Below are 12675 nucleotides of genomic sequence, written 5' to 3' on the forward strand. Positions count from 1 at the left end.
ATGATGATGATAATGATAATAATGATGATGATAATGATAATAATGATAATAATAATAATGATGATGATGATGATAATGATAATAATGATGATGATGATGATAATGATAATAATGATAATAATAATAATGATGATGATGATAATAATGATAATGATGATGATAATGATAATGATGATGATGATGATGATGATGATAATGATGATGATGATGATGATGATGATAATAATGATGATAGTGATAATAACAGAAGGATATTGCACAGAAATGTCTCTAATATTTTCGATGTACCTGACAGGAGAGAGCGTCGTGTTAACCACAGCACATTTCCATCCACCTGTTTCTATGCAAATTTTCAGTCTGCTGTCCAAAGCAGAGGGTGGAAATGCAAACAGCCCAAAGCCTCAGTAAGGCCAAAATTGATTTTATTTTTCATTGTGGTTTGATGGGCTCAACACGTCCAAGAAATAACTGTGGTTTCCTCCGTCAGGCCTGAGCTGAGGTGTTGTTCTTTGTTTAGTTTCTCTTAAAGGAGATGAAGCAAGAAGAAGGATATATATTCTAATTATATAATTATAGTATATATCCTTCTTAAATAATATATAATTTTATATTAATTGCTTCAAAAGAGGATTTATGGGCTTCATAGGTTTTATCACTTTGAAGCTGATCAGAGGTCATAAGTGACAGTAACTGGGCAGCCCTCTAGTGTATTTACTACCCATGGCCATTTAAACTTTAAGATGTGTGGTTTACTTGAGCACCTGCACATTTCACATTACTGTAAGGTGCTGAATCTCACTAACATGTCGTGGTCATGCTCGTCATCTCCTGTGTGTCGGCCTCTTTGCTGAGGTCATGCTTACTTCCTGGTTTTGCACTGAGCTTTGGCTGGAGCTCGTTAGTGCCACCATGTCTTTGTGTCCTTTCACTCTGTGATGTTTTAATAGTAACTGTCAAGGTTTTAGTTTTTGTCTCAACTAAAGAAAATAAAAATGACCATAATAGTTCTGTAAAAGTATTGTTTCTGTGTAAATAATAAATGACAGTGAATAGTATTGCATGGATTTGTTATGTTGTTGGTTTTCAGTGTGTATGCTTTCAGAGTGTGTCGACTGAACTTGTAGTTCAGCCTCTCAGGGCTTTTGATTATTGTTGTTAGAGCCGCTGGTCTGTAGTCCCTGAGACAGTTTACACCAGGATGTTGGGAGTTGGCACTGTCGTGGATGTCCTAAGGCAGGTGGGGATAGTCCACTGTGATGAAAAACACCTGTGTCAGTTTCACAGCACCGTCCCGGAGGACTGGGCCAGGGTCTGTGCATTTACATCACAGAGGGAGTTTGTGGCGTCCACAGTGTTTGATGAGGACATCTTAGACATGTTGTGCACACTTCCAGTGTCCCACTCTTAAACTGGTGTAGTAGAAGGTGTTGATTGTCTTTGAATAAGTTAAGTGGTAAATCGACTGGTTCCTATTCAGCACGTTTCTGCTCTACCTGAGCACTCGCAGCACCAGCGCAGCTTCACTCAGTGTGACTGAAGCTGTTCAGAAGCTGCATTTGGCCTCAGTTATTCAATTCAATTCAATTTTATTTATATAGCGCCAAATCACGACAAAAGTCGCCTCAAGGCGCTTCATAGATACAGAGAAAAACCCAACAATCATATGACCCCCTATGAGCAAGCACTTTGGCGACAGTGGGAAGGAAAAACTCCCTTTTAACAGGAAGAAACCTCCGGCAGAACCAGGCTCAGGGAGGGGCGGCCATCTGCTGCGACCGGTTGGGGTGAGAGAAGGAAGACAGGATAAAGACATGCTGTGGAAGAGAGACAGAGGTTAATAACAGATATGATTCAATGCAGAGAGGTCTGTTAACACATAGTGAGTGAGAAAGGTGACTGGAAAGGAAAAACTCAATGCATCATGGGAATCCCCAGCAGCCTACGTCTATTGCAGCATAACTAAGGGAGGATTCAGGGTCACCTGGTCCAGCCCTAACTATATGCTTTAGCAAAAAGGAAAGTTTTAAGCCTGATCTTGAAAGTAGTTTGTGTTGTGTTAACAGAGTTAGAAACAGGGAAACGTGATTGGACTGGCACATTGTGGAAGAGGAGACACTTTAAAGACATTATACAGAAGATTTTAAAAATTGGTGCAATATTTAAACACAGTTTGAGAGAAATCAGATGAAGTTTCTGCAGTACTGTAGTAGGAAAGTCCATCAGTACACACACACACACAGCTCGTGGCGGCTGTGTTCATCCACAGAGGGTTGTACTGTTCTGGCTTCTCCACAGTGACACACTGCACCCTCCACCCCCTGCCCACCACACTCCTCCACTGACACGACCCTGTTACTGAAGCAAAACGCCAGCGTTACACAACAGCAGAGGAAATAATGAAGCAATCCTGTTACATGGCCTCTTGGCACACACGCGCCTGATATCAGCCATCTTGAACAAAACACACATGCACATAAAGGCTTTCAGCTGAACTATTTTTTGTGTTCGTTGGCATACGTGGTTACATTTTAGCTTTTAAAAAGCAGTTATTAGCTCCGTCATCCAGCTGTGACATGTTTTGATTTATTTGGTACAGTTCTGCTGTGAGCTCCTCCAGCTCTGACACGAAAACACATCTGACACCACAGAGAGATCCAGCCGGGAGCAAGACAGCATCACTGAGAGAGACAGACCGGTGTTAAAAGGGTGAGACAGGGACTGATGTTCTTCAGAGTCTTAGTTGTCCTGGGCTGTACGTCTGTCTGCTCAGCCTCTCTGTGTTCACATTAAACCCTCTGTTGCATCTCTGATCCAGCTATTACATCATCTCTGTATCTACCAGGAGCACTGTGTGAACTCATTAAAGAGCCTCACTGCAGACTGCCTTCAAAGATCTAGTGAAATCTATTGGCCACATGATAGAAGAGGGAGGGGAGAGTTTACTGGTTGGTGGGGTAAGGAAGGTGAACGTGTGTGTGTGTGTGTGTGTCTATATTAGGGATGGGTATCGAAAACCGGTTCTTGTTGAGAACCAGCTCCCACTGTTTCAATTCCTTGGAGTTGTTTGCCATTTTTGCAAACGATTCCCTTATCGATTCCAGTCGCCCCGAATGACGTCACCACGTTGCGGAGCGTCATTTACCTGGCAGGAAACACGGCACGTAAGCGACTCAAACGCTCAAAAGTTTGGTTATACTTTACGAGAACGGATGACAACAGGGCAACTTGCAATACTTGCAAAGTAGATATTTAATTTAAGGGAGGAAACACTATGAATATGCAAAAGCATTTGCTCACAAAACACGCGATAACCTTAAATGAATGCCGTGTTTTTAATTCCGCTCCGGACTCGTGAATCTCAACCCAGCAGCAGCGGTAACGTTTGCACGTCCTCTCCCGTTAATGCGGCAGGTAAATAATCAACTAACAGTGCATATTATGTTAGTGTGATCTGTCTTATTACAAAACCTGCCATTACTGTGCATTTAGGTGACCATGATGAGACAGACAGAGTCTGGCTCAGATGCTGGCAGCTCTCGCTGCAGTCTCCCGTTAGCGTCTCCTTTCAGGCCAGGATAGACGAATGTCACCGAGCAGTGACTCAGTTTGGGGTAAAAGGCTTGCACCCATTTGCCACAGCAGATGATTTTCAGTAAGTGAATGTGTTTAATTGTAGGCAGGGACATTACTGGATATTCTTGTGTAATTGCCACAGAACAATTTATGTTATACTTTGTTAGAAGAATTATTTATTTTATTATTTTACATTTACAATTTTTTTTCCTGGGGACCCTGTGACACCCCACTGAAGAGCCGTAGGCTGGATCTCTTAAGATCTCACTGTTGGGCTTGTAAGGCCATGTTACTCCTAAATTTCTATCTTGTTCAAAGAGAAGATATAAAACAAAGTTCTAAGCTAATCGACCTTAGTGTTCTCCTTTTTTTAAAGAGAATCGATAAAGAATCGAATCGTTAAACAGAATCGAAAATGGAATCGGAATCGTGAAAATCTTATCAATACCCATCCCTAGTCTATATAGAGAGATAGATGGATGTAATTTTTCTGAAGGCTACTTGCAAGACACATACTTTGATAACTAACAGTTTCTCACATTTCTATAGCCAAATACAAAGATGTAAATGCTTAAGGCGTTTTGCACAGCATGGTAGTAGTGGTGAAATAATGAGATGGAGGTCATGAAGCATGAGGTAGAAGTAGTGAGTTTGTGTTGAAACATTGTTTACATGGTTTGCCAAAAGGACTGATCTTGTTGTGATTCATGACAGAAACCTGGAGGCACATTTATAAAGTGCGCTCTGAAGTCGTTGGTTATTAGTGTGTGGTTCACGACACTGGAGCTTTACTTTTGAAGCCTGTTTCCGTGTGAGCCCTTCAGATGAATCATCTTCATGAAGAATGAAGTTTAAGGAAATACGAATAGAGAAATGCTGTCTGAGTCTCATTTTTTTAATTGTAATGTTGATCAAATGTTTTGAATCGTACATGATGCACTGATGTCTACATGTTGCATGTTTCATGAGTCTGTTGAAGATATTTCGTCTAGTTTTTCTTGGCTTTAAGCTTCTTTTTTCCATCACTAACACTGCAAACTCACCATATCGCTATCAAAACACTCACTTAAACATTCCCATATCACTGAAAGAATAAAGACAATAGTTGTTTTGACACGTTTTATTTTACCACCGTTTTTAGACAAAGAACAAAGAAAGGACAGCGTCTGATATGAGAGGTTGTCTAAAATGAATGAACGTGTGTGTGTTAGATCTTTGTTTCACTCAACTCCTTCCTGGCTACAGACTGCTCAAGTCATGCTATGTTACCTAGCAACAGTTGCCCACTCTGCAAAACAAACACACACACACACACACACACACACACACACACACACACACACACACACACACACACACACAAATGAGTATCAGCAGGCATTCTTGTTATCTGGCAACTGTACTGGCTCTGTTCATCATGACATGAGAACAAAGGAGTGTGTGTGTGTGTGTGTGTGTGTGTGTGTGTGTTGTGTGCGTGTGTCGTGTGTGTGTCGTGTCTTTGTGTGTGTGTTTGTGTGTGTGTGTGTGTGTGTGTGTGTGTGTGTGTGTGTGTGTGTGTGTGTGTGGTGCAGCTCTCTCCTTTGAAAGCTGACTCTCTAGCTCTGCCTGCCTTCATAGGTTGTCTGTCCTTCCACTCAGCATGTGTGTATTTGTGCGGCTGCATGCACAGACCTGAAACAGTCGGGGCCTCGTGCCTTGCTTGTAGGCTTGTTAGCCAGCCTGGAGAAGAACCAGTCAGCCGCGTCAGATGCAGTTTTGGTTGAAATTGGGTCAATAAAAAGCCCCTCCTCTCCCTGAGCAGATGGAGCAGGGCTAGTGTAATCTCCTGCCTCCTGTGGGTCTGTGTGTGCATGTGTAATTAGAGCTTACCTTTATGCAGTGCAGGCTGCAGATGAAACGTTTGTCTCCTTCTGCTGAAGCAGTTCAGTCCACTCACTTTGATGAGCGATAACCGCACCACACATGTTTAGTAAAGCTGAGAAATAGAAAGTACAACTACACTTGGTTGGTTGTTGTACAAGATTTAATGTGTGTGTCTGTGTCTCTGTGAGTGTGTGTTAGATGGACCAGTACCTGGACCAGTGTGTGCTGTTACAGTGGTTAAACCTGCTGAGCAGCAATGGACAGATTACTAAATCTGGTTTGTGGTCAGCTGATAAAAGCGTGATGCTGTGGGCGGGTTCAGCATCGGGGCACTCAGCTTCTTTTTCATCCAGCTCTTTTTATTGTTTTTCCAGCAGTTAAACACATAAACATACGCAGGTAAACGTGCAGCGTTGCTCCCACCGCTTCCCTCCCCAAACACTGATATATACTCAGGGTGTGCACAGATCACTGTCAGGCAGTGGGCTCTACACATCAAACACAACATAATCATGAAACCATATCACATATTCTCAACATAACTGATGAATGGCTGCCAGGAACCTGGGATTTTCCAGCACAGCCTCTGATGCTGAACCTAATCGTCTCATCACGTCTCTAATCCGCTTCCCAAATGTTGGGGGTCGAGGGTCCTCCCACCTGGTCAGAATCTGTCTTCTGGCCAGCAAAGAGGAGGACGCAGTCGTGTTCGATTCACGCGTATTCAGAGGTGGATCAGAGGGAATCGGACCAAGCAGTGAAATCAGAGGGGTTGGTGGGTCTCAAAGATTGAACTCCATGTAACTTTGGACACTTTGTGGATGGAGCTGGGGTCCACAGTTTGTCCTTAGACCAGTGGAGACGCTGTGCGATATTGTGCCTGAGAGACACTGATGAGGTGGAGATGATCTTTAAACCCTGTAGCCAGGTTGTCTCTGGTATTGTTTGTCCCAGTTCGCCTCCCATCTGTGTTTAAGGCCCTCTAAGAAAGTCAACCTGGATTCATTAAACACGTTTCACTCAGGATCTGTTCCAAGTCCATTTTCTTTTCAAGTCTGATCCTTTAAATGATGGACCTCATGTCCATTGGAGAAGGTGAAGGTTAACATCCAGGATTAGATGAGACTAAACATCTAATCTGCAAATATCTTAAAAATACCTGAAACCTTTGAGACGACTCTGCAAAGGAAGCAAAGCCGGTATCTCCCATTGACTCCAGCCAGCCGTCAATGCTTTGTGTCTAACTGACGGTGTAAACAGGTGGGCTTTCCTTATTGGAGCAGCAAGCCACAGCTCAGGAAGATTAAAGGCTCTTTTGAATTGATTCCAGATTAGAAATGAATGAATAACCTGTAGAGCTGCAAGACAAGTTTGTTTAGTTGAGCCACCCAACCGCATCTGGCTCCATTCATCCAGTAAAGCAATGGCCGAATATTTGCTGCCCAGTAATGGTGTAGAAAGTTTGGAAGGGACTGGCCACTGATTGTCTGAGGTAGCTGTAGGGTTTCTTTCCTTATCAGTGGTTGTTTTTTGCTCCATAGACACTGAGATAACTGACTATCTGAGTTGATAAAGTTTAGGGACATTTTCATAGAGTTAATCGCTCCTCCTGCAGAAAGGTAGTGTTTCATCTATTCTGTCCTTGTTTTGTTTTAAATAGTGCAGTCATGCAACCTATTTAATAAAAGCAACCTCTTTGACCCTCATTCTTTGGATAATTGTGGTCCCATTTCTAAACATCACTTTCTCTCCAGGGTTTTAGAAGCAATCGTCACTGAACAGCTGATTGCTTACTTTGACTAAATGAGGCTTTTCAAACACTCCAATCAGGTTTCTCAGCACAGAGGGACGAATGAGGCTGGCTGCTGCCTCTGCTGGTAGATCGTCTGTTGTAGTTTCATCATTGAACACTGGATAACTGTATTTTATTGATTTAGTCTTGTGTATATAAGGAGAAATGGAGTCATTTAAAATGTAAGAAACACTGTAATCATTAAAGAGTTCAAGTAAACTCGTACAGTCACATCTTGTTTAAATCACCTGGCTGTGTACACAGGCAGGAAGGCCAAAAAAGCCCATTTTCTAAATGCTGGTTGGTCTACATGAATACTGTAGATCAGTGGCACATTTGGCAGCTGTCGTTTTGCCTAATGTGTATGTGAGAAATAAATTATAAGCTCAAATATTAAGCAGCCCTGAGGGAGGGAAGGTAACAGGGTAGTTGCTGCTGTCTCCTCTGAGCACCACCAGGCACTTTCCTACACGTTAGACCTGCTACAGTGACTCGATGCTGGGCAACATTTTGCCAGCATCTGGTGAATGTAGCCGCCTGCTAATAATACTGTATGGAGTTGCTAATAATAGCAGGAGTAATGGCACTCGTAGTATTGTCTCCTTCCTGCTATGTTGTCATTTTGTAAACACACGATTGTCAGTAAACTTGTGTTGAACGGAGCTGAAGGGGAAGGAAGTGGAGGAGCAGAAGTGAGGCGGGTCAGTGGCGAGGGAACAATCTGAAAGGCGAGGGGAGAAAGTGAAAGACGCTCAGTCAAAGAGCGCTGTGAGGAAATAGGACGGTCCTGCGTCACACAGAGAGAGCGAGAGAGGAAGTGTGTGTCAGCCGGCCCTGCCTCTGTCCCTCCCTCCCTCCCTCCCTCTCATCTCTCTCCCTCCTTGCGTCAGCAGCAGTTAAAATGTCGGCTGTGTAGCTAGTCCTCCGCTCTGCTCTCTCCCTCTTGGCCATCTGTCTCTTCTTACCACAGGAGGAAACCGCACTCTGTTGCTCTTCCTCGCCCGTTCTTTTTCACTTCGTCATCCTTTTCTTTCTTCCTGTCTCTGCCCCGGTTGCTGGATCAGAGCTAGTTTTTCTCCAAAGCCATCGCCTCTCAGTGTTAGTTTGGACACGGAGGACAGAGGTAATGTTACACTTTTATATCCTCTGCTGTTTCGGAAGAACTGTTGTGGTTTACATTTTGAAGCAGGCCTGAGTTTGATTGATGAAGTAACGCATTTGAGTAACACATACTGGCTGTGAACTGTGAAAACTACCCACAGCTTCTATTCTGGGAATGCTGCTCCGTCCTAGGTGTTGTCTTCTGGGGTGTTTGAGTGTTGGAGAGCTGCTTTTTCTGCCTTCGCTTGTACCTGCTCCAAAAAATGTCACGTACTTTGCCCGTCCTACATGTGTAACGACTGCTGTGGAGCAGAAGCTGCCATTAAGCTGTAATGAACAAATATAAAAGGCTGTATTAACACAGATGTTCCTGTACACGACGCGTGTGATCCATAATCACATGGGATACTCAGTGGGAACTACTCTTACTAAAATGTGTTTAGCAGCAAATTCATCTGTTTTTTTGTGAACTCGGACAGAAATCGCAGTTGGAAGAAGTGAGAACTTAACCCGTGAGACAAACCGGGAGCATGTAGGCAGCTCCCTGATCCAGGACCGGCTGATCCAGGACCAGCTGATCCAGGACCAGCTGATCCTGTTTGCTTCTCCAAAACTACCAGAGAATCAGATTAGCATATCGCTGTGGATGTAAGACAGTAATGATGAGGCAGCTTAAAGAGCTGTGGATATTGAAGCTAAAGGTGAAATCCAGCCAAAGCATGAAAGGAGTTTATTAGAAACTATTATACAAATAATTTTATATAATAAATTCTACAGTTTTTTAGATGCTGTGAGATTCTGCAATATTGCATATGTCGTCCTTGTATCAAATTGCAGGGCACATGTAATGAGTGTCAAAGTCGTGTCATTGTTACGGGCCTGATTGGCACACAGGCCTCGACCTCCAGCAGCCGAGGCAAACGGTTCATTACTATGTACGACAGCAGTTTGGTTTGATGACTCCAGTCATCTACCATCAAAGTAATGAGTAGCTTTGAACACAGCCTGTGGATTTCTGGAGTAGAAACCGTTGTGTGTGTGACCCACTTAGACAGCACCGCTCGTCAGCGCAGCACTGCACCAAGATCAGATTCACAAATCTTATAAATCTTTTGCGTTTTTAGACATTGCAAACATGAAAAGTGCCCAACACGCGCTTGTGTTCGTGTGGAGAACCTACAGACGACGTTGTTATTTGGAGAGCTGAGCTGCTCGTTTGCTTTCAACGCCATGGAAGAATAAATCTCTGATACTAAGAGAGGTTTTCACTTACAGTTGAGCCTCATTTGGATTTAAAGGTCATTTCATGTTTCAGGTAGGATCATGTCTGTGTCCAGCAGAGTGCTGTTTGTGCGGTTGTGTAGAGCGCAGTTGTGCCGTATTGTCCCCGGTGGAGGAAGATTCTTTGAAGTACAGCAGCCCCTCGCTATAACACGGTTCACCTTTCACAGCTTTGCTCTTTTGCAGATTATTTTTGTCGATTTTGCAGGGTTTTTTTTTTTTTTACAGCACATGTGTTCTGCGTCCCGATTGGCTGTAGACCATAGTCAATCAGTCTCGTGCTGTGTCTCCTGTACAGCACAGAGTGCGTTCAGCTTGTCAAATTTACATAAATCTTCGATCCCAGCAGTGTGACTCTGCTGCACTGTATGTTTGTACGTTTTCTCCCCAACAAACACAACAACGTCGATGAAACGTTTTGCACCATCAAAGGCTCCTGTGGTAGCACCCAAAGGCAGAGCAAGATGCTAAAGGAAGGTAGAAGTTACTAGGGCAGGGCAATATGGCCAAAAATATTTATCGCGATATATATTTAAAAGTTGCGATAACGATATAACTGACGATATAATTTACGTGAAACAAAATACTTTACAACTCCACAACTTTATTAGTGCAAAAAAAAAAAATCAATGTATTTTCACTTAAACAAGCAGCTGTTTTTAATGTGCATTAAAGTTATATAAAAATGTAACAGTGCAAATGCAAATTCCAGTTTAACCAAAAGGCATTTCCAGTGGAAACTGGCCGACATATCCTCAGCATAACATGTATAATATCCACAAAACTTAAAAAGAGGTTATACACACACAATACGGTAATATTATGTTGAAGCACAGCACGTATCACTCCGCGAGGCTCCGCCTACGACAGCTGTAATGCTCCGACAATCCATCAAGCGGTGCGGCTTCGTAGCTTAGCAAAGTCGCACTGAAACATCTGACGGCTTTTCGAGCGCCGTGCACATAAAATCGTTTCGGTAATAACGACGGCCCGCTAGCACGCTCTACCAAAAAATGTGCTTTGTTGTGTATCTGACGGACGAAAGCTACACCAGTTCCACACCAGTGAAGCTGCAGCATTTTTACAAACCAGCTCTGGTTCATCTGTTTCATTCAACGATCTGCTTTCACCCTTCTCGTTCTGCGTTGCCGCCATGCTTTTTCCGCCATGTGCGTATGAAAACAAAGGCACTGCACATGCGCGTTTTACCCATATTCTATTGCGATATCTCATTTTCTTATCATTGCCCAACATTATATTACTGGTATGATATGGCCCAGCCCTAGAAGTTACTGTATGTTTTAGATTATAATATAATACTGGACTTATTTTTCCACGAATGTTTGAACTCTGAGAGAGTTTAAACAAGAGACAAATGTGTGAAGATGTTCACGCCTGTCTGAGTGTATAAAGTGTGTAGTGAGGTTTTACAGCCTTAAAACTTTATAATAATTGTAGAAAATAAAGCTGACTTTGCTGATGATCGTGGGTTATTTTTAGACCGTAACTCGCGTGATAAACGAGGGAGCGCTGTGCAGTGTACAGTTTCCAGTCTGTGATGATTGTAGATGCTGTATCATGCGCTTCGTTGATGCTGATTGGTCCATTATGTCTTATCAAAGTCAAAGACAGCGCAGCCATCTGCCAGGAACGTTTAGAGCATTCCTCTGCTGACGAGCTGGTCAAAGTGCCACAACTACTACCAGTGATTGGCTGACCATGAGACTGTGCTTGATTGGCCAACCACCTTGCCTAACCTGAAGCCAATAGAGAACCTACTGATTATTATTATCAAGAGGAAACAGCAGCAGTCTGATGCAGCAGACATGCAGCTCTGTAGTTCAGGCTTTGCCACAGTAATGTGGGATCACTGAGGGACAGTACTGGTGCAAACCCAGCTTTGCACTACGCTGCTTTTGAGTTATATGATGACATTTAGAATAATTGTTGACAGCGACAGTATAGTTTGTGAAATTATCAAACGATACTGTCCATGCACAGTATAGTCACCTGGTGTAGTCACCTGCAGATATCACCTGGTCCACTATCTGAATTCATTTACAAAGTGATGGTTAAAGGACGTCTCACTCTTCATGGGTTCATCGGGTAACTCGCAGTCACTGAGGGCCCTTTGTAACATCTCACACATACTTTAGTTGCTATGATACACAATATCTCAGCTGTAAAAACCCTGCACTTCCCAAGTGTTCCCAAGAGCTCCCAGCTGGACGTTTCCAGCTGGTAAAAACACTTTAGTATGCATGCATGTGTCACGTGATCAAAGCAGATGAGATCTGTAAGTGATCATATAAGTTTGTTTATTCAGCACTCGTACAGTTAGCAGTGTTCTATAGCACAGACATAATGTGCCCACTGTACACAGACGAACACTCTGAGGGCATTTATGTGGATGCTGTGGGTCATTACTTACTGTGGATTCAACTCCTGGCTTTGATCCCTGAAACAGTGACCCTTCAGTGGAAGCGTGCTAAAAACAGCAACACAAACAACTTTAATGAGACTCACTAAACACCAAATGTTCAAATGCACATCTGTCAGTGTCTCCTAGCAGCACAATTCACTGAGTGAGGGATGTTTGCATGTGTAGGTGGCGTTCTGGGCCCTGGCTGAGCAGTCAGGGCGCTCTGATGGTTCACTGGACATCTTATTGATACGGAGAGTCGAGAGGAAACTGCTCATGTGTGTTTCAATTTGACGCAATCTTTTTCTGATGCTCGTTCTCGCTCTGTCTTTGATGAGGCAGCGGCTTCCTTGAAGCTCGCGTGTGGTAACCTCTTGAGGTTTCTTAGCGAGGCATGAGCTCATAATCTCCTCTTCATTCTCCTTTACAATCTATTGAACTTCTGTCAATTATAGACACACAGCAGATGTCTTTGTGCTCACGGGGACTGATCTGCTTTCCCAGCATGCCGCTGTGCCGTGTCTGTTCTCCCGAGATGTTCTGGTTCCCCGAGAGTTTTCATTGTATTTTTATCTCTAAATACAAGGACCTCAGTGTGTGTGTGTGTGTGTGTGTGTGTGTGTGTGTGTGTGTGTGTGTG

The 12675-nt window shown here is 43.3% G+C and overlaps 1 protein-coding gene across 3 annotated transcripts in view; it reads left to right on the forward strand.

Moving 5' to 3' along the window:
* Window positions 1-12675, forward strand: part of jmjd1cb (jumonji domain containing 1Cb) — a 116228-nt gene that overhangs the window by 63793 nt on the left and 39760 nt on the right. Inside the window, exon 1 of one of the 3 annotated variants that reach the window (XM_042214543.1) lies at window positions 5110-8354. The exons of the other annotated variants lie outside the window; for them this stretch is intronic. The gene's annotated coding sequence lies outside the window, so the exon portion shown is untranslated. Of the gene's footprint in view, window positions 1-5109; window positions 8355-12675 lie in introns of those variants that run through there. 3 annotated transcript variants of the gene reach the window in all.

This window comes from Haplochromis burtoni, unplaced genomic scaffold, assembly GCF_018398535.1.
Source record: "Haplochromis burtoni strain Fernald_Lab_line unplaced genomic scaffold, NCSU_Asbu1 Contig_584, whole genome shotgun sequence".
Classification (NCBI taxonomy): Eukaryota; Metazoa; Chordata; class Actinopteri; order Cichliformes; family Cichlidae; genus Haplochromis; species Haplochromis burtoni.